At 38.1% G+C, this 22,837-nt stretch overlaps 1 long non-coding RNA gene across 4 annotated transcripts in view; it reads left to right on the forward strand.

Moving 5' to 3' along the window:
* The first annotated feature begins 850 nt into the window (after positions 1-850).
* LOC139827640 (uncharacterized) overlaps positions 851-22,837 on the forward strand; it is a 45,220-nt gene continuing 23,233 nt past the window's right edge. For all 4 annotated transcript variants that reach the window (XR_011738538.1, XR_011738540.1, XR_011738539.1 and 1 more), the window contains exon 1: positions 851-930. This is a non-coding gene — a long non-coding RNA (uncharacterized lncRNA). The remainder of the gene's footprint in view (positions 931-22,837) is intronic.

The raw sequence follows: 22,837 nt of genomic DNA on the forward strand, positions 1-22,837 counted from the left end.
TCTTTAATTTAAAAAAGGAACATCAGGCAGCATGGAATACATGAATCAGAGAAATTCACTGACATTTTACTATTGACTACAGCTGATAAAACTGGAGTCGTCAAAATCATCTGACTTTATCCCTACTGATTGATCAGGCCATGAGTATAACCCACATTTTATTGCAGGATGAAATTTTTCCAGGATAAATTTAGCTGCGTGTAGGAAGCCAGGACAACATCAAGGTTGCATTTAAGTCCTCAGAGTACAGAAGATGCAGGGTGATTGTGCCCTTCTTCTCTTTATTTTTACTTTCAGAGTAATCTGCCTGCATAGGTAAAGGTAAGGGAAATCATGCCCTTTGCCCTTTGTGTAGGAGAAACGATGCTGACCTGTTCCGGAATGGCTCTGAATGTTGACGTGCCAAGGGTCGAGTGGGATTTTGAGTTTTACTTATTTGCTAGTTGAGCAAAGGGAAACCTGTGCCTTATTTTTTCCACCAAGTAACCCGGGATTGTACAAATGATTTTGCAAAATGGCTTGAAATCTATTGGTAATACACCCTCATGATTTAACTAGCATATCGTTCTGCTCCTTCTACAGTTCTCCTTCAACACCATTGTTGCTGTTTTCGGTAGTTAGCAATACCTAGAGAAGTTATGTTTTTAGGTTTCAGATAGTCTTGCCTATAAATAAGTCGCAAATATAACAAACATAGCAGATATAGGGTATTTCATGCAAGCAATCATACACTTCTGGTTGTCTGTTTTCCTAAATTGCAGAAGAAAGACCAAAATCCCTCAGTCATTGTGTTTAAACAGTTTTATGTTCTGACTTTTTTATAATCTTCCAATACACTTTGTTTTTGTTTAGGACAACTGCAATTGTGACACTTGCTACCTTGGAGTTTGTGCTGCTGGATCACTCAAAGTGCATTCGGAGGCCACCATGGTAAGTACACTGTAAAATAGGTGAGAAATGCATGTTTTATATGCAAAAGCTATCTCTTTCAGAAGCTTTTCTAAAGGGTAGAAGGCTTCTTATCTTCTTTCTAATGGTAGGTGGGATTAAAATGCTCTGAATGTTGCTGCTCCCATCCCTAAGTCATGTTTCTAATATCGTAGCTGTTGGATTACAATTGTTCAGTGAAGTGGAAAAAAGTATCCAAATAAACCACATATTCTAACATTTCTTCGCAAATTCTCAATACCATTAATTTACTCTGAGTTTCAGTTAGCTGAATTGATAGCAGATATAATCCCTGGAGGTGTAGGAAATACCTTGTTTCAGGAGGTTAGTAGACAGGCTGTAGGCTTCTTTGTCTGGAGTGGAGTCATTGTGCTTTTGCTGTAGAACTAAACAGAAGACTGTGATATTTAGGGTGACTTTAAAGCTTGTTTCAAGATTGTTTTCATAACAAATGTTTTCCCTGTCAGAGCACAGCAGGAGAGACTGACTACAATTCTGGAGTCAGTCTAGACAAGCCCAAGCTTTGTTCTGCCTCTGATCTCTTAAACCAAGTTCCTTGCAGAGGGGCAGAGAAACCCACTGCCAGCTTTTCATATACAGGGACGACAAGGACAAGATTCAGACCATCTAATGCTGTTGAAGCTGGGAGTTACAGGTTACAGAACTGGAATTTAGGGGTAGGATTTATCCAGCTAAATGTTGACAATTATATTTCTCTCCATTGAGTATAAAAGGAGCTCAGTGTGACTAGCTCAGACATAGATGTCCAATGTTAGATGAGATTAATCCTCCCTGCTTTCCAGAGCCTTAATTCATTTGCATACACAGAAATGTCTCATTCCTTTTGACATACACCAGGTATCCAAGACAACTATGCAAGGCTGGCAGATGTGACACAGGAGTTATGGAAGAAGGACAGCTTGAGATGTGATGGGATGCCCTCAAGCACCTCAAATGGCAGTGAGGAGGCACATCTATATGGGCACCCATGTAGACAGGTCCAGAAGACCTTAGCTTTTGAAGATCTAAGTTTCATAGCACTATTCTCTCATTAGCTTGAGAGTTTCCTAGATGTCAACACTTGAGTACCCTTAAAAATGTAAATAAATGTGTAATTTATGTGAGAAAATGCTCTCCTTCCATTTTCAGAAATGGCCACTGTGAAACAAGCTTGCAGATGTAGGCCCAGAAGGGTTTCAGACCAAAGGAGGCCTAAGCCTAATGTAATACATGAGTAAGCAAGCACTCAGCCGTGGGCACTTGTGGGCTGCTTTGAGCCTTTTACATCAAACATTCACCAGACAAAACCCAGAAATAAACCCAACTGTAGAGAGAGAGTAAATCATCATAATAAAAAACAGTAATAATGAATGCTGATATATCAAGGTATACTGGGAGACTGAATAAAAGATGAAGAGGAAATGCATTTATTTACTTTTTATAGCACGTCACAATTTTTTTTTTTTCCTGTTGTTACACCTCCATGTAGGATGTGCATCTAGTGAAATGGAAAACTGACATCCACTAAGTAGACAAATTAAATGCTTTAGAAAAGCATTTCCCATTTCTTTCCTTCAGTGTCCACCAGAGGATGTGCTCTCTGGCTGCAGAAGCAGCTGGTATAACTCAAATAACTCATTAAAGGTACCTCGCCATGCTTACTCTTATGTACATGGCACTTTAACCTGTTTGCTCTTAGACTTTCTCTCCCCACAACTTCCTGCAAAAACAAGTCGCTTTTTGTTTGAGAGAGATCTGCATGCTGTCAGAGAGGAAGATTCAAATCGAGCGCAGCACAATAAACACAGCACTTGCAAATCTCTCTGGTTTTAGGCAGTAGGAAAATGAGTTCCTAGCATTTGCTAATATTAATATTTCTCCAGACAAGTGTGTTCATTAAACAATGTTAATGTTTTTCTTCTCTTAAAAGCCAAGCTATGGTATGAGACAGCCTTGTGTTTAGCAGTTGCTCACTGAGTAAAAATCCTATGGCAACCAATAAATGGAAGCCAAAAAATGTTGCAATATTATTTTAGAGGACTCATCTGCTTATTTTTACAGTTAGCCTTGCATAACCTTCTGCATTTTTGGACTCTGCCTTATGTAGAATATTTCTTAAAGTTTCCATTTAGTTCAAATGTACACCGCATCTTAAGAAAACTCACTTATAAATGAGTTACAAATACTTTCCCTTTACGATGTTATTCTGCCCTTCTATAACCTATTTATGTACCGCCCTTACATAATATTTATTCAGTGTTTTAGTTTTGCTGAGAATCTAACACTAATTTTTTGGTCTGCAAAACATAGATGAAAAAAGTGTCATGGTGGTAGCTTCAAAGGTGTCTGCTTCCTGGGATGTAAATGTGCAGACACAACAAATGAAAAGTGTAGATCCCTGCTGATGAACAGAGCTGGGCTTGCAACTTGTGCCATCCCATAACTATCACAAGAGTGTGCAGGGTTTAGGATGGGTCTTTTTTTTTTCATTTCAGTGTCATCATGGAACTGCATGTTTGTAAACAATGAAAAGAAATCTACTGATAGATTTAAAATGACATATAAAAAAATCTATTTGTTGTCAGCGCGGCTCAAGTGTTTGGTGTGTACCCATCTCTGGCATAACTAAGTTATCAGAGGAATATCTGTAAGATTCGGCCTTGATACAGATATGATGTCTGAGCAATGATAGATTCCACTCTTTCCTCCCACAAAAACAGCAACAAAATCCTGGCAATCTGTTCATCTTTAGCCAACGGTATTGCGGTACACAAATTGCTTCAAGACAGCTCTCTACAGATTGGCTGGTTTGTGACTGATGTTGCAACGCCATCACACATGACGAATTACACATGTAACTGTTGCAAAATTGTAATCTGAATAAATAAAGGCTTGGAACTTTTTCTGTGTCTTTCCTCAGCAAGCAGGATCTTATATAAAAATGGGGATGGGTGAGTTTGTGTGCTTGCATGTGTGCATAATGGTGTGCATGCACACGCATGAAGGAATAATCCCAAATGAGAGAGGGGGTGGGGATAGTACCGTTCTGTTTCTCACACATCATTGCACCAAGCTGGATAAGAAGCTGAAACAGAAAATAGTGATGTATTCCCCCATTACTTCAGAGCATCACAGATTATTTCTTCAGCTAGAAGAGCTGGGGAATGGTTTGGCACTTTTGTAGGCTGGAAGTCTGCAAGCTGCTGTGGCTGCTGCTTGACAGGGAGGCTGATGGGACTCTTCCCTTCACCTTTTCAGAAAATCCTTACCCATGCATATATGCAAGTTTTGCAACTGAAAATTTGTTTTACCTGGTACATGTATATAACAATAACAGGCAAACCAAACAGTTTAGTCCTTAGATTCCTTAAATACTTCTGGGTGCGTTTTAGCCCCCTGAACTAACAGATGAATGTCTCAGTTCCTGTACAGATCATGGAGACTCAATTATGACAGCCTCCAGAGCCTAGAGAACAATTAATTTCATCCCAAAGTAAACACTGCTATTTGATCAGATGAGTTGCACCTTACACCCACTGCCTAGGAACTCTAGCTCAAATGTAGATGGCAACCTTGTAGTCACCAGAAATCAGGTGAGCTTTATCCTACTTCTAGCCTGGCACAAAGTCTAAGAAAATCATTGTAGTCCCTTTGGTTTCCATAGGCCTGGAACAAGAATTTTAGCACAGGAAATAAAAAAATGTGTACAAAAAGGTATTTTTGTACATACAAATATGCATTTATAGATAATAAGGTACAGTATTACTATTCATATGCTAATCCTACTAAAGTGTGTACTTATACTACAAGTTCTTCGGCACAAGGATAGTTTTTTTTGTTCTATGTTTGTATATAGCAGCATAATAAAATCTGGATAGGTCTAGCATTAGGGGTCCTGATTATTGAACTAAAACTAATATATTAGAATGGTTGAATAGTTTAATGATCAAGTACAATATGTCTTATCTTATGAGATTGGCAGCCTCCTGTTCTTCAGACAAGGCATCTGCTCTGTTATAATTGAATTCTTTGGGGTTTTTTTTTGTATGAAGGGAACAAATTTTATATATGAACTTTAGCTGCAACTGACCTAATATTGCAAAAACCCATTTCTCATAGAACCTAAGCAGGTTTTAACCCAGCTTTTGAAAGGAAAGCAAAATATAATAATCTACTTCAGCAACTGTACTCAGAAGATAATCTATTAAGGGTAAATGAAAACAGTGGAATATTTTTTTTATGGTCTTGCTCTGAAAAAAGGTCACATAAAAATCTCATAAACTGAGGTATTGTTTGTCAGTTGAGATGCTCCCAGTATACCTTGGAATATCAATCCAAGAGAAACCATCCAATATATTTTCTGAAGGTTTTTTAAACAAGAGTATTTTTAGTTATATCCAACACTGTATTATATTACATATTACATTATTATACTTAAGAGCAAGCAATCATCTTTTACAGATTTAAGAGAAAAAAGAAATAGCAGAAGATTTTTGAAAAGTTTACATTTACCAGTTTGATGAACATGTTTTACTGATTTATAAAACCAAACAAAGTGTGACAGTGTCAACAGCAATCCTTCCTGATCCACTTTGATGTTTGGTGGAGTTCTGCTGTGTTTACTGCTGTTGTTCATTTTACGAATACATTTATTTATGCTCAGACCTGACTGGTAGTGGAAATGCTGCCAGGAACGAGGCTTTTGTCATGAAGCTCTGGTTGCAAGGTGCCTGTGCTGCCATCCTAAGGAGCTGCCCATGTCAATTCATCTCCAATGTTCGGACCCAACTTCAAATGCTCCAGAGCAAGAATTTTCCCAGGGTGTCCTGCAGCCTGCAGTGCTCCCACCTGGGCTCTCAAAGCACCTTATCACACAGAGCCAGCACTGGCAGACACAGGTAGGCATCAGTCAGGAGCTGCCACAGGGGTCTCCACAGCTGCACTGCGGCTGCAGGAGCAGTCATGGTGTGCAGGGGTCTGTGTACAGGAGCCCTGAGAAGTGATGCTGTGGCACAGCTCAGTTTTGCCACACACAGCCACACAAGATTTAATCAGCTCTATACGACAGAAAGTGTTGCAAGGGCAAACTCAGTATCTTTGTAATATGAAGGTATGTGGCCTTCTCATTTATAAACCAGTATGGTGTTTCTTGAAATACGAAATGCTGTGTTAAAGGGATATTGTTGAAGGTTACCTGAACTTGGCACTTGCTGGAGGTTGATGCAATACACATTTACAGGTCTATTAATTATGATAGATTAATTATAACAAAGCCTCCTTCCTTCTGGGGTTTCTTCTACTTTGTATTTCTACTTGAACAGCCTTCACAAAGGAGTGGTTGTGAATTAAGGTGGGAAGAAAAGATGTTAATTTATATATATATATATATATATATATGTATTTCAAATTAGAAAGTGAAACTAGACAAAAAGGAACGCAGGCACTCTCTTCTCCCCTCTCACAGCTGGATACATTCCACTTTCCTGTTTTTTTTCTTTTTGTTGCTGCTGTGTCACTTTTCCCACCTTCCATAGCAAGGTACAGTTCTCAGGCAGTATTCTACACATACAAACATTTCATAGATTCACACGTGGCATCTTTCCAGCTTGTATTGTGGTGCTCTCTACTCTTATCTTTTAACAGAAGTTTTGCAGTTTCAGTATTTTTCGTAAGACCTAATCTTCTGGAGTTATTTTTAATTCTGTCTCTAGTTTAAGCTTTGTATTTATGTCTCTCATGATCATACAATAAAGTTAAAATGACAGAAATGCATAAAGTATCTTCGAGTGTGTTATTTTTTTAGAAGTTCACAGTTTTTCAACAACCTGTGTGTGATCTGAAGGCCTGACTTGTTTATTATTTTTAGTGCTGAAGCTGAACTGAACTGCAAAATCCACAAATGTTGTAAGCACAACTTTCTAATTACTGTATTGTAATCTTATTTCATTCAACTGCTGAGGCCTTATGCAAACACTGAAAGGACTGCAGCATTGGCCGGGTACTTTTCCTGTGAAAAAAATATTAATTTGTTCTGTGTCATCACCATTTTTTGGGGTATCTATGTCCAAGACCAACTTTCACTGGTCATTCCAGGTGAGATAGTGAAGGGCAGAACAGGAGAGCAAACTTCTCCGTAATTTCTATAATGCTCAGAAATTATATCCTTTAAGAACAGTGGCTTTAAAAAAAATCATGGTTTGGTGGTTTTAATAATATACACTATTGCTTTGCAACTCAGTATTCCTCTGCGAAAAACCCCCATACATCAGAAAGAAAAGATAATAAAAATGATGCACTTTATCAGGGAAACTTGAAAAACACTTAAATGGTCACTTCACACCATGAACTTCAGGAGTAATGGTGTTTAACCCCCCAGAACTAGTGGTCTTATTTCTGGCCCACTGTATGTTGGGGATAGGCGCCTTATGAATTCCACACCTGTGTTTGGAAATAACTGTGCTTGATGTTGAGTTCTACTATCATTTGGGTCATGGCACTGAACAATTAACCACATAATTATTTAATATTTAATTTCACATTGTATTTTATATGGTTATTTATATTTAGAAATAAGATACAATTATTAAAATACGTTTGATCTATGTAAATATTACATTTAATTAATAGCATATTGTGTACACTACATATACAAATGCATATATTTATATATGTGTAGAGTTTTAGATTATTTATGTGCTCATATAAATTTACATATGTAGAAAGGAAAACAGAGTCCGTTTTGTGGTCTTTTCTGTTCAACTAGGTGAAGAACAAGTTGTTCTCATACTGCATGACACAGGGCTGTTTTACCAATCTGCTCCTTGTAGTTTCTTTCATATAAACAGGGTTAAGCAGAGTCACCAGCAAGAAAGGAGCAGGTTGCAAATGCCTCATTGCACATATTTTCCTTTCACACTGTGGAGCTTCTGGGGCAGAATGACTCAAATGACTGATTGTATTAATGCCAACAGGAAAAAAAGATTAAAAACTGGATGGAAGTAATGCAGCAAACTGATAAGAACAACTTCAGTGTCCATAGTCATCCAGCACCTTCCTGTTCTGAATCTATTAATTTTGCCCTTCCCTTCCCTTCCCTTCCCTTCCCTTCCCTTCCCTTCCCTTCCCTTCCCTTCCCTTCCCTTCCCTTCCCTTCCCTTCCATCTCATTTCTACTTCACATTTGATCCCTTTGTATTTCCTGCTGTCCCGGGAATAGTGCTGTGGCTCCTGAATCGTGAACTGAGGAGTGCACGACCTGAAGAAGCAAATTATTGTTATAGAAAAGCCACTTTGCACAGATTGCTCCCTTTGAAATCCACAGTCTGAAAGAGATATATCCCCCACTTCTACTCTCCAAATGTTTGGAGAGTCACACAGAAACTGAAAACAGAGGGGGATTTTTCATTTTCTTAATAGCCTCAAGACAGTTAAGACTTTATGTTATACCACAACCAGTATCCCCAGCTCTTACTACATACCACCAAACTTGAATGAGCTGTAGCATAATTTCATTTAGATTTTTGTAAGATTTGGCTTTTTGAAATCAGCATAAATTATAATGTCCAAATCAACAGTTTGTCCAGCAGACAGCAAGTCACTTGATTTTGCTTTAGTATGTCTCAATCCGTTAAACAATAAGGCTTTTCTTTGCTGAAGTGGAACTGGTGTGCATGCAGTAAGAATAAGCTCATTCTAACAGTTTTGTTGGGTTTTCTGTTCTATGTAGTGAGAGTTTGTAAATACACTGTATTAAAGCACCTTTGGTAGCAACATGTGAACCAGTCTCATAAAAGAAGAATTAACTCCAACCACTCAGCATCAATCTACTAAGATCAAAACACATCAGGGAATTTTTGTGCCTTTTTTTTTAGCTCATTTTTTTACAGTTGTTCTATTTTTGTTTCAAAGACCATCTGAAAGCAGGACTGTGAAATGCTGTATGACAGGGAATTCTTATGATATTTTTCTACCTGAGCATGAGCTAGAAAGCTCACAAGAAAGATTATTTTCATCTTTCCTGTCCAATATAGTTAAGTACTATTTTCTTTATGTGGTTGTCTGAATAGGATTTTGCTAATTACTGATCACCATCAGAAAAAGGATTAAATATTAAGCCATACATATCCAAGATACTTTTCAGGTGAAGGGACAGGTTTGCTGACATTAGCCCTTTGTATCTTGATTTTCACTGTTGTATTTCTCTTCAAGATACTGCAAAGATGCTGTAAGACAGCTTATGCTTTAAAGGAGAAACTATCTTTGGCACAAAACTCCTTAAACTAGCATCTGGATATCCCAGCTATTCCAGATTAAAATCAGGTCGGATCCTCAATTTTTAGGAGTGTTCTCCACTGACTCACAATTTTATGTTTTACATATAGTGCTATCGCAATCACAAAAATCAACTTAACATAAACCACAGGTGAATTTTCTGCTTCTTACTCCTAGTTAATTCTAATCAGTTGCATATTTTCTGAGAACTAAAGACTCTTTTGGTTGAATATCATAAGTGAATGAGCCTAATATTTGCCAATATTGAGAAAAACTAAGGCTGAATCTGCCACCTGGGTTTCACATCGTTTTTGAATAGTTCTGTGGTGGAAATCTTGGAACTGCTGAAGGGAGTACAAGCCTAGTCATTGACCTGACTGGGACCAGATTTTCATTTTAGGTGTTCTAAAAGTCCATGAATTACTTTTCTTTCAAAGTTATAAATGCAAAGCTGAAGATTTTAAAAAACTTTAAAACTACTTACTGTTCATCAGAAGTAATGACCACCTGCTTTTTCAGAATTTGGTTGCTTATTGAGCAAAATGATTGGAATGAATCTTTTAGTTGTTTTTTTTGTTTGTTTTTTTGTTTTTTTGTTTTTTTCAGGAAAAGTGAAGGAAAAAAAAAGATGACAGTGATACATTTTATTTTCCTTGTTGTCTTTCCATATGACTGCCATATCTCATTCACCTTGAATACTGTGGTATGCATACAGATGGCTGTGAGATTCAGTCTTCAATATGCCGTTCTCTTCAGTACCAGCGAACACTGGGATGAGATACTTCATATTCAGCTTCAGTCTTGCTTTCTTTTACAGTCGCTCTTAGTTATGCTCATTTGGCAGAAGCTGAATCTCTGCAAACTAGGACCTTGGGTCTGGAGTTTCTGTGCTCTGCATCTGTGTAGTTTTTGTGGGTTTTTTTTAGAAGAGAAGAATTGAGGAAAGAGTGGTCCTGGTTTTCCCCCCTCATTTTTGAAGGGAAATTAAATAGCAACCATGGCTCTACATTATGGCCTTCCTTTCTGCCTTGCTTTAATTTTAGCCATTTTAGCCGGTTCCTGTTGTACTTAGTTCCTGAACTCTCAGCACAATCGATGTTATTGTTCATGAGGAGAATGAGTTGTATAAATGTCAAGTCATCAACAATCTGCTGGCTAATCGCCTGAAGATTTTTTGTTTTCTTCATGGGACATAACCACAAGTACTTATTCATATGAATGAGTTTTACACACCTAAGTAGACCTATTGACAGTAGTTGTGAATTGAATTATAAAAAGGTTATGCAATAATATCTTTTAAGCCTAAGAATGAAGTTTCAGTTGTCACAAATTTGTAGCTGATGGTATAAACTCGCTTGGATCTGGCAACATATACACTCCTATACCATTTTTCTTTTTCAAAAATGCAGATAAAAGAAACCAAATTCAGAGGTAGAAAAATGTTATGCAAGTAATTTCAAAAGCAAGGAATGCTGTGGTTAAGGCAAAGAAAAAGACTCTTGAAATGTTTAGTAAAGAAAATAAAAATGGATCTGTCTCATGCTATTAGGATCTCACTGAGTGTTGATTTCTTTGGAAGAACATAGCAGTGTAGAAAAACTGTTATCTTACTTTATACATCAAACCCCAAGCCCAAAACTATGGAAGACAAACATGACAAAGCTGATAATGTTCATACAATCTAAAGATGAGGAACATAAAAAAACAACCAACCAACCAAACTAAACTAACAATGAACAAACAGGGAAACAAACCCAAAACAGAAACAACAACAAAACCTAGTAATTAAAGAGCAATGTAATAAAAGACAATAGTATGTTTTTTGTTTTTTTTTTTTTTCAGTTGCAGGAACAGGCATTAGTATTAATTTTTCCAATAACACTAAATAAAACCAGTATTAACAAATATATTTACAATACTTTTCAAGCAAACATTCTAGGATTCTCCAAATAAATCAAACTAAAAAGGGGTGAAACCACTTCAAAATTGCTTAAAGTTGAACTTTTAGGCAATAATTGTTTATTTTTTTAATGCAATAAGTTCACAGCAGGGTCATTATCACCATGAAATGACTGGTATCTGCGGAAGTCTCATGTTCTGACTCCTGAATTTAATGTCATGAAGGATCATCTGCCCCTTCCATAGCTGTCATTATGTGGGATGTTTCCCCATGTTCTTTGATATATCACATTTCCTTTCTCTTCAATAATACAAGTGCCTCTTTGTTACAGGCTTGCTCTCTGGAGCCATTGAGAAACATCTATGTTCTTCACCCAAGGTGGGATTCAATTACCTTAACATAGAGGTGTCTGGCAGTGTTTGGGACACCTTGGACTAGTATGCCTAGACTTCAGCTGCTGGCTGAGAAAATGCAGGTCTTATGTAAGGTCTGTGTAATGTCTGTCACACTCGCACATCTTGTGCATCTCAAATATCCTAAGACACTTTTGTAGGTCTCTGACAGTGTAAGTGTTTACACATGAACCACGTGTCTAGACTACCAGTGGAGCCCAAAGAGCTGCTCATCTTGTCCTTATTACCTCACGTAGCCCCATGAAATGTTTCAGAAACCTTAAGCTTTACCCCTCACTTCAGTCCTATGTACTTGCCTCCAGACTACCTGCTCCTTGACTCAGGAGCCAGCACCCATCCATCAGCTCACCAGTACCCCAGTCTATCTTTTCTAGCCTAGTGCAGAGTACAGCATGCTCTATATAGAGAGAGGTTTATTTGCTAGGTGTTGACTAGTAACTTGGTAATTGTCAATGACAGTCCCTCCAGCTCATTGTGGAAGGATGAAAGTCCTTTGTTGAAAAGAAGCTGACTGTTCTTCCTGTTTCAGCCCAATAAAATCTGTACAGAGGACACCACATCAGATGGACAAGAAAATCTTTCATGCAGGAATTTTGAAATGCCATGAGATTTGTTTCTCTTGTCTAATATCAGTTCAATAATTCCGCCATTCTGATGTAAAGTCAGAACCCTTTTATAAGTCAATTAGGGACACTCTAAGAGGTCTGTGCAGTGACTGGAACTATGTGAACTTTGAACATGGGATTTGTTTCCCAAAAGTTAACTTGATATTTCCTCATCTTGTCATCTTGTTGTTTAGCTTTGGTGTCTTAAAAGAATACAATTCTTTTTTCTTATTCTAGCAGCTGGAACTGCTAGCTACTTCTCACAGAGGGGATTTTTTTCCCTTTTACACTCTCTTTCAAGGTGATTTTTAATAAAATCTCACGCACAACAAAAATTCGTCTCAGTAATTTTAGTATTTGGTAATATATATATATTTTTTTTTTTACATTAAAAAAAAAAAACAAAACAAACAACCTACCAGAAAAAAAAGCCAAACATATTCAGTTGGCTTTTTTTTTTTTTTTTTTCCCCACAGTGGAAATTGTGAATTATTTATAACAGTAGTTTGATTATATTAAAAAGCACAATCCCAAGTCTGCAGTACTTTACTGGCTCCATTCCTCGCCTAAATCAGGCATGTTTATATTTTTCCTCAGTAAATATGTGATAATTAAATGCAAATAGACCATATTTTTCAAACAAATTCCCAACCCTGGAAACTTGGATGATGATAATCTTGCCTAATAAATGCACAACTGCAAGTGAAATCAAAGTTTACTGAAGCAGAACATTCTTAGCAGTCAGTAGCAGCCATCACTTGGTAAAAAAAAAAATAGGATTAATATAGATATGCCATTGAAAAATGGATAGCCCTAAGGTATTTTATAATCAGGGTATATACTTAAGTATTAATTGAAAACACTGTGCACTGTTTATGGAATGTTCTCATCTAATCCATTCCTGTAAATTATTAGGCTATATTGAAGTCATGCCTAAGGCTGTCATCGGTTCTCTTGCATGTTCCCCATTGTGTGTGTTATCCCCTGTTTCTAGGTCAGCTTTTCAGTCTTTTCCTTTCGCCTTGTGAAGAAAAGCAATCTCTCTCTCATATATTTCCATTATGAGGAGAGATAGCCAGGTTTCTTGGATGGCAACACCTGGTTTTCTCCCGCTCCGATACAATGCAAGGTCCTGAGTCTCCCTTGGGGTAATGGAAGGTCTTCTATATCACTCTGCTAGTTGCATCCCAATGGGTGGCTCTGTTTCCCCCTCCTTTTTGATGGACTAGGTCTCTCTGCCTTCTCTTTCCCAGTTGGCTGCGCTAAAGAGGGGGGAATATCGAGTCCCATAGAAGAGAGCATCAAAGAAGAGACTATCTCTGGTCCAGCCTGCAATGAGAAACTGAAACCTCTTCTGCAACCCTCCTAATTCCCTTCTCCTTTTCTCATTCCTCCCAGCATGCTCCACTTCTACACAGTTGGTTGGAAATAAATTGCCATATGCCCTCCAGAAGAGCCTTAAAGTGTGGGATCTTGTCGCAGTGGCAGGATGCTGGCAAGAAGCCGAGCATTGTCTTTGTATTAGCTGGCTGTCTGCCCTCCCTGTCACAAATAACGTGGTTTTCCGTACTGAGATTCCTGTAGCTGCACCCCCAAAGACCATATTCTTGAGATATTTGGAGAGAGGCCTAAAAATATCTCCTTTCCTTATAACTTCCTCACATGAAAGTATCTTTTTCCCCTTTATGTAGTTCTCCTTACAAGCTAAAGAAAGAGGCTGCATTTCATTCACTCTTAATGACCCTATGAATGGGGAATAAAATTATGTGGCCCATAGAAAACATGAATTTAAGATATGATGGCCATGACTTCTGTAGTGCCATCCTTTTCATGCATCACTGTTTTCTTGCCTGAACCTGGAGAAAGAAAGCAGTTGCGGGGGAGGAAAAGGCAGGTTCCTGGAAGAAGGAGTAACTGACAGGATGTTGCTTTTGTTGGACAAGATTCGTCCTGTTGACAACAGGGAGGACCCAATAAGGCTGAGAGTCAGCTACTGACCAAGCAGCACGCTGCCAGTCAGAGTTCAGAGGCCAAACGTTTATTCTTCCTGCCAAGAAAAGGCATTTAAATAGGGACTGAAGTATGATTTCAATTTCACTCCAGTTCAATTGCAGACAGCAGAAAAACACGGTGACTCACAATAAATTCTTGCCCCTCCAATAAACACAATTCCTCCTCAGAAGTCTGGGATTTTGAATCAGTAGAGAGTTACAGCGAACACTTGGTCCTAGGATGTACAGAACACCCCAGCTAGGTTTTCATTCTGAGAAAGGCCAAGAAATGAAAATGCTAAAAGTTTGTGAGACGCCACAATTTACAGTAATGTTCAGATTCCTTCACAGATGCCAAAATAACTGCTTTTAAAAAATACTAAAGTACAATAGCTGATCCTATTCCCAAAACTAAAAATCTTAACCAAACTATGCCTCAAAGCAGCCACCTCCTTACCCTCATATCTTGTGGCTCATTCCATGATGTGTGGTGAGGAGAAGGAAGTAAGGAGGATGGCTGAAGGATGTATTGCCACAAACAAGGTTGTAAAAGTAAATCTATGGCATAAACTACAAATTTACTCCAAAGCATTGCTATCCTAAACAGTGACGGGTAGGGGAGACTTTTTTTTCCTTTCTCTGTCCTCCCTTGATTGTGGTCCCAATGTCTGATCAGCTTCTCAGTCACACAGCTAAGGCCAGATGACCCCCAAAAAGTTGGTGAGTGTATTGGCCAGTGGTGTTGTTCCTTCTTTATCTGTCCCTGAAGGTGACCAGGAGATATGAATAATGGCTTAATTTTGGATTTCAGATGCAAGCCCGAGGTTTTCACTTTATGTAATGCTTTCTGAAATGTCCTGAAAAGAACTGAACAGTTAGGCCAAAGTCCAGGAAAGGAAATGAATGGCAGAAATGATACATAATCTCCCCTGACATCCTGTTAACACGGCCTCGTGCTTAGCTCATGAGCTCTACCCTGCAGAGCTGGCAGGGTGAACAAGCCTCTGCCTACAGAAGTGTTTTTGCAGCCCTGTCCCGATTTGCTGTGCATCAAATGCTTTTCTACATGCCAGGGTCTCTGGGCTTACTGCTCTGACACTGGGCTGGGAATCTACATCCTGTCCTACAGTGTTTTCTCTGCACTGGAACCTAGTGGCACAGACTGACGTGTTCAGGTCATACAGGCTCATGTCTCTTCTCAGATATTTAGAGCCTATTCAAAGTCCATTAAATGCAAAAGAAAGGTTTTAACTGATGTTGGAAAGTTTTAATCAAGCCCTTCGGGAAGAGCTGGTATGAAGGACAAGAAGTACAATTTAATGTATGTCTTTTGTTTTTTGTTTTTTTTTTTTCTAAATAATTATTTGCTTATGAATATATTTAATGATTTCTTTGATGTTTTAATCATTGTGGAAGCACAGCAAGGTGATGGATCTCTATTAACATACATTTAAATACAGAAGGGGCAGTTTACTTTCAGTAGTTTGAACACCTGCAATTCACGTTATCTTCAGCTGGAATTCTGTGTGCTCAGCAAATTAAACATTCAGTAAACAATGTTATAACAGCATTGACTTCAAGATGAAATCATAAATGCATGAAAACAGGACAAAGCCTATAGCTATTTGTAGCTATATTAAATCTGTTTTGCCTCTCAGGCCTGGAATAGAAGGTTGGAAAATATATCAGCAGCTGTGAATGAGCTCAGCTCTGCAATTATAACACCTGAGAAGATAAGAACTAGTATTTTGCTTATATTAGATACTCACCCGAAAGTTGACATGTAAAAGGAGGATTATTTTTTTATTATAATGTTAAAGTAAAATTCATCTTAGAGATGTATTAATCTGAATTTCTGAGTCTTGCAGGCTACCACCTTTTTGTTTGGTATGCTGAGACTACTAATTCTTTGTTTCTGGTGGGAAGAATTGAGAGGGTGTTATTTTATGCAACCTCATTTTGCTTCTGGAATATGCCACTCCCTAGAGATTCCTATTTGTGATGCCTACCATCTAACATCCATGCATTTCTATCAAAATCATGGTACAAAATGAGAGCAGATATACTTAATAAACAAACTCAACCTAAGTATTTGTGCATAGTGAGTAACCTGATCTACTACAGGCTAAGTTGGTCCGTTAAGAGAGACTCAAAGACTGCTCAGGCCTTGTTTTCAAGTCAGTCTAGAAGTGTATTAACCTGGTTAGAAATGCCTGGGAGCTGTGCAAGATGCCCACTGAATATGCTAACGGAGGGAAACTGGAGAACTTAAATGCAGCCAGAAAAGAAACAAAGCCAATTTTCTATCTGCATGGTTAAGATACTACTGACTCAGGAGATTATACATACCAGAAATGAGATTTTGATTCCTGTTCTTGGAAATTCCCCCAACAGGAAAGGCTACATCCTTCCTTGGATTTAAAAAGGGCTGTGAGAAAGTCCCATCATTGTGTCTGCCTTCCCCACCTCTTGCAGAGAATACCAGGGAGCCATCAGACATACTTCAGTGTATTGACACAGGTCTCTGACCTTTTGGAGGGTTATGGAACTGTATGATAAGAGGCAGTGACCAGTATGGAGCACTCTTTCTCGGTTTCCTACACAAACACACAAACATCTCTTTCCTTTCCTATGACACTTCACACAACTGCAGACTTTGGGGCAAAACGGGGCTGAAGATGCCCCAAATTACGCCATTATCTACTTCAGAGGAGTAAGAAAGCTGGATGATGGAGAGCATACAGAATGACTGTATTAAAAAAAAAAAAAGTACACAGCATAGATGAATAAGGTTCATAACTACCACTTAGTAAGCCTGCAGAAATTAATAACATAAATGTTTCTGAGAAATGAGCATAAATGCAAGCGAAACATCGACTGGGCTAGCACAGAGTGTCTTGGCTGAAGTGGTCAGGCTCCAGGTGAAGCCCTTCCCTCTCAGCTGGGACCCCGTATGCATTTATGCCCTTCCCTGAATGAAGGGCACTCCCTTCTACATTTGGAGCAATCAGTTTGTTTATCCAGTGCTGGGAGCACTTGCTATCACATCTTTTTCAAATGGAGTTCTTCTGACTCATGAAAATTAGGAAAGAGCTCAAATGAAAGTCTACTGTTTATTATGAGTGCCTCCTTCAGAGTCTGCTGCTACAGGGCCTATGGTAGGAGTCCATTTCTCTTTTGCAATCTCATTTCTAATACTTCTTTCAGTAAACAACAGCCGACCCTCATAATTGTGTGGAACTGACTGGCCCCAGGCTCTTTCATCTCTAAAAGAGTAAGCTATGCTGTTGCACGGACAGATGCATATTCTTGAGAATGCTTTATTGTTGTTTTTTTGAGGGCTAGGTGTACAGATAGTTTGGGGTGGAGGGGAACCTCATGTTAGTCTGGAATCAGGCAAGTCTTGAGCTTCTGCAGCTGGTAGTTTTGCTGGAAGAAGAAGAAAAATCTGTAAAGTGATATCTACTTGTGATTGACCTCTACCACATACAACATAGTATTTCTGAGACCATAGGCTCTTTAGCCTTATTTTCTACTTTAGATAGCTTAACGTGATTACTTACTTGAGACAGGGAAAAGGGGATGTGGCGGAGTTGGACTGATCTTCCACCAAAGAAAGGAAGAAGATGACCATACATGCTGATAGGTAAATAAGTCACCAGCTCGCCATTAGATAACTAACTTGCTTCAGAACTACAAAAACGTGTTTATTATTGACAAGTTTTGTTATTTGCACAATGCTTGCCTGAGGCATTTGTGGCCAGGTCTGAATCCTTTTATTCTTCCTCCCACTGAGCAGTGGTTTATTTTGCTGCAACTCATTTCCATATCTCACGTGAGACGAATGTCATTGTTTGGTTGTTTCCCTTCTATTTGAGATTTGGATGGTAATCGTAAGGGATCCTTGCACAAATCCTTCAGAGCAGACCCCATCACTCAGATTAGAGGCATTCAGAACTAGCTGGGCCTTGACAGTTGCTCATTGACTTTAATGTGTTTTCAAAGGAAATTCACTGGTATATTGGTCAGCACTGGTGGGCCTGAGCCTGGACAGAGGTCTCAGTCAAAAATAACTTTCTTCAACATGATTTTGAAATCTGTAGTCTCAGCCACCAATGCTAGAAATTCAAATGTCATTAGTATCATGTATGGTAGTTGAGAAGGTATAAATGAAGTATACAATAGGCTCTATATACATATCTGTATCTAATATGTAGCTCTAATGTTGCTAGTGCATTTTAAGATATGCTTCTAAGTGAACTTTTTTATTTATTTTTTAGGCAAGAACTAAGCCTTTCTGTCTGCTTTTAGCTTCTCTTTTTCTGTGCATTGAACTCTCCTGTATTTTTTGGTGTTGGGGACTAGGGAGAAATGAGTGAGTTCTCAAAATAAATCAAATATTTAAAGATGTGAGTGACACCATGTCCTCTTATAACTCAGTATAGAAAAACATGTCTGAATATGGAGAGTATCTGGATATGGAAATACATTTTAAAATAAATGTTTTATCTGCCAGCTTCTGTAAGAATATACTTTACACCAGAATGGAGAGAATTCATGCTTGGAGGGATAAAGAGCTGTATCTCCACAAACATGCACACAATACAAGATAGGCATTTGGGCCTTGGCTTTTAGAAACTATTAGATCTACCTGAGAAAATACCTTCTGTTTAGATGCCAGCAGGTGCCATACCAGTGAATGACTTGTGTCTGAATTAAAGATGTAGATCTCTGACACTTATGCAAGAATTTGTGTTTATTATTGACAAATGAAATTTCTGTAACATAAAAACATGTCATCTAGGAGTGATGTTGAATCAAGATGACTCAAGAGAATAAACTGGACCACTTCACAAATAGCTCAGCCAAGACTTTTCAGCTCAATTTGAAGTCAAGATCAGAAACACAAAAGTAGTTAGCCAGCTCATTTTTTTTTACACAATCCACATGGAGATCACTGCAGTACTCTTCTGTAAATCAGAAATGTCCTCATCTGTGATTTATATGCAGTAAAGATTATTGCCTTCTGAAGAAAGTATTTTGAGGAGCTATCCAAAGCAAACTGACAGTGCTCAAGAAACCTGGAAACAGACCACTCATAGCAGGAGATGGCCGTGATAAAAATGTGCAAAGCAACAACTGAGACAAAGATAGGAGAAAATACTTTTTCATCCAACATGTAATTAGCTTATGGAAGTCACAGCTACAGAGAGTCAAGGGCAAGATATAATTAGATTCCAAAAGGGACTGGAAACATATATTGATGTAGTTAATTATAACTCTAGGTATATTTAATAAAGTTTGTCGCAACAATATTAAACCTCATTCTTGTCCCTGAAGGGACTGTGTTTTTGCAGAAAGCCAAAGAACACGCGGACAGGAAACAGCCCTTAGGTAGTCTGCAATGCACAAATGACACTCCTGAGGGAGAAACAAAGGTGCTGTTATGGCCTTGAGCAGTAGGGCCTGTAAGGTGCTGGGTGGTCTGTGTGTGTGTGTAAGACTGACAAAATAATGACTTAGACTAATACTGAAACATACAGTCATGGATGCCAGATGGTCACCAGCTGGGAGACAAGTCTCATTTTTAAAATTGCACATCCCTTGTTAAATAACTTTATCAGTATCAACCTCTGTAAACTTTATTTTAACAGTCTGGTCTGTTGGCTGAATTTAACAGTACACCAAGTATGGCAATTATAGATACTATAATAAATCTAAGTTAGAAATGGAAGTTTTTCAAGGTAACTAGTATAATTTGTTTACATAAACTAAGAGGCTACTATAATGTGTATGCCAAGACCATATGGAGGAAAGCTCTTCAATATTGCACATTCATTTTTCAGCAATATGATGCAAGCCTAGGTAGTGCTCTGGAGTTCACAGTGTTATATTGGGGGCTCTTCTGTCCTTTCTTATCGCAGAGGAAACCAGCTAATATTTTCCTTACTATTTAAATACATAGCTTAGTACTTAACACATTAGGAAAAACAAAGTAATCAGGAATTGGGTGGTGCATTCCCAAAAGTAAAATAAAACCTACACTGGAATACTAATAAGCCATGTGATGGAAATACTAAAAGTTAGAAGTGCTTTTGCAAATGGGGAATAATAACTTTCTGCAACTTCCTTGCTTGGCAGAAGAGCCTCGTGATTGCATTTGCAATGGGAGGTCAGGAAGAGTCAGATGATACCAACTGACCTGGTTACTTGATGCTCATAGCAAAATGGGTCCAGCTTCCTTGGGATCTGCTCTGCTTGCTTCCAAAGGTAGTTTTGACCCAGAGAACCTAATACAGAGGTATAAAAGGTAATAGACATGGGCACACATGATGCCCTGACATGATGCTCACTGAAATTCAGGGAATTTGCTAGTTCTCTTGGGTAGGATTTCTGCTTGACTGAGGTACTGATTTTTTTTTTTTTCCTTAAAAACAAACAACAACAACAAAACAAAACCTCACAAAACAAACACACAAACAAAACAAAAAAACCCCACAAATAAACAAAAAAACCCCAAAACACTGGAAAGATATTTACAGGTGATTTCTGAGTAGTTGTGTTTCCATCTTCGGGTTTTCTGTGTATGATGGAACAATCCAAACTGAACAAACAAGCAAACAAAACAAAACCAAAGATATATCAAAACATCTTTTGTTCTGACTTGGTAAGGTCAAATCTCGATTAAACTGTGATTGAACCAAGTCTGACTGTAGTTACTTGTCCAAGTTGCAGAACAGTCCCATCTCATAAAAAGACTGTTTGAAGCACAGAAGAGGTATTGTAATGCAGTGCAGAAATACACTCGTAAAACTATTTGAAGAGCCTAATATCAGCTTTCAGTAGCAATACAGCCTTGAACTACATTATGTAGCAGAAAGCCAGAAAACTTTGCGTCTCAACACTAAAATGTCCCCACTAACAAAGCACAGTCAGATAATAGTTTCAGTCTCATAATGTCTTTGGAATAACTGCTTTCTGTCAATGATGACCAGATGAATGCTGGACTGAAGTGTGTTTTATTCCTTGCAGATCTGAGCTACAACCTTCCTCTTCTCTTAAGGAATCACCACAATTGCAGTCACATCTTAACATGGACTTCCACAGATCTGATTCTTAGTGTGGAATACTACAGTAATATTCTAGAAAAGAAGACTTAGTTTATATTATCTGTTCCTTACTTCCAGTCTTAAAAAATACTGCTTGAGTAAGATTCAGAAAAAAAAAAGAAAAAAAAAATTGCACTCATCTCCAAAGTGGTTGTTTCCTGAACTTCCCTTTCCAGCTCCTTCCTGTAACCACAGATAATTTTGTATTCATTTTACATGTCCTCATTTACAACAGTATAGTTTTTAACTGAAATTTGAATGTCTATCATTTTGATCATTATTACAGAATATTTGAAGTTGTTCTTCAGAACACCTGTTTTATCAAAACCAAACTGATATGCTTTCTTGAGCAGTGGCCTGAACCTTTGTGGTACTAACTCCTGATTAATAGCAAATGGAGTTGCAAGTGGCCAGTGATTCACTGGCTTGAATCCTCATTTATTCTAAACCACAATGGAGAGGGATTTGCTCTCACTCTTTCATGCTCCAACTAGACATTTTGTTGATTCGCCCTAATAGGAAAAAAATCTAGAATTGCTGATTGTACCTTCTACCCATAGTTTTTGTTTTTCTCTTTTTTTCCCCTTCCTCATCCTGTACCTCTTCAGGGACATGTAAGTTTGAAGGAAATAATAGAAAAAGTTGGAGTTCACAGTCCTTGTTCCATTAATAAAAGCATGAAATTCCATTAGCAAGACAAGCATAAGGCTGGGCACATACAGTTCTAGCAAAGTACAGCTAGTGCTTAAATCCTCACCAAACAATCATATGCCTTTCTCTTTTTGCAGCCTTTAGAGAGATTTTCATATTTCATGTATTTTGCCTAGCACTTATTAAAGGGATGACAGTGAAATTCATTGCTTTCCTGGCTACTCAGTCTCAAACCTATCAAGCATTAAAAAAAAAATCTTAATTCTGTCATAAAGTTCTAGGCCAGAACACCTAGGAGCCAGGAATTATCACAAAGAGCGGCAACTCACTGATGATGTAATGGTGAGAACCCCATGCTCACAGAGAGCCACCAGCCACTCACAAAACCAATAAAACCAGACAGCATCCCTCAAATTTTCTGGCACAACTTTGACTCTGGATGCAAAAGAATAGTTAAAATAGTTTTGCGGCTTGTGCTTCTAAGTTGTTTTGTTACAGACCCGAAAGCATATGCTAGACAGATGCTGTGCTCAGTGTGATAAGTTTGCATATGGTATGGATGATCTGCAGATATCAGAAAATTCTTGGATTTATGTAAGTAGATTTGTCCAAGTAAAGTCTGTGAATATTAAGGGAGTGTAATTCGAAACTGATGTAACTTATGTGACAGGGATATTAGTATTCTGCTTTAGGTTCCAAATATGTAGGATGTCAACAAGAAATAATTATTTTATCTCTGCTTTCTTAGATGTATCATTAAGATGAAGCAACTAAGCTCTATTTTCAGTAATATTTTTATAAAAAAATAGCTTTAAAACCTCTGTAATTTCTTTAGATTCTTTTTATTAATTACAGTGTAATAGCCATTTTCCTTGCTTGTGATTGTACTTCATGGAATTTTGGGCAGGGAACTTCAGCCCTTTTCAAACAAAGTCTCTGGGGAACAGGAG

Source organism: Patagioenas fasciata, chromosome 3 (assembly GCF_037038585.1).
Source record: "Patagioenas fasciata isolate bPatFas1 chromosome 3, bPatFas1.hap1, whole genome shotgun sequence".
Classification (NCBI taxonomy): domain Eukaryota; kingdom Metazoa; phylum Chordata; class Aves; order Columbiformes; family Columbidae; genus Patagioenas; species Patagioenas fasciata.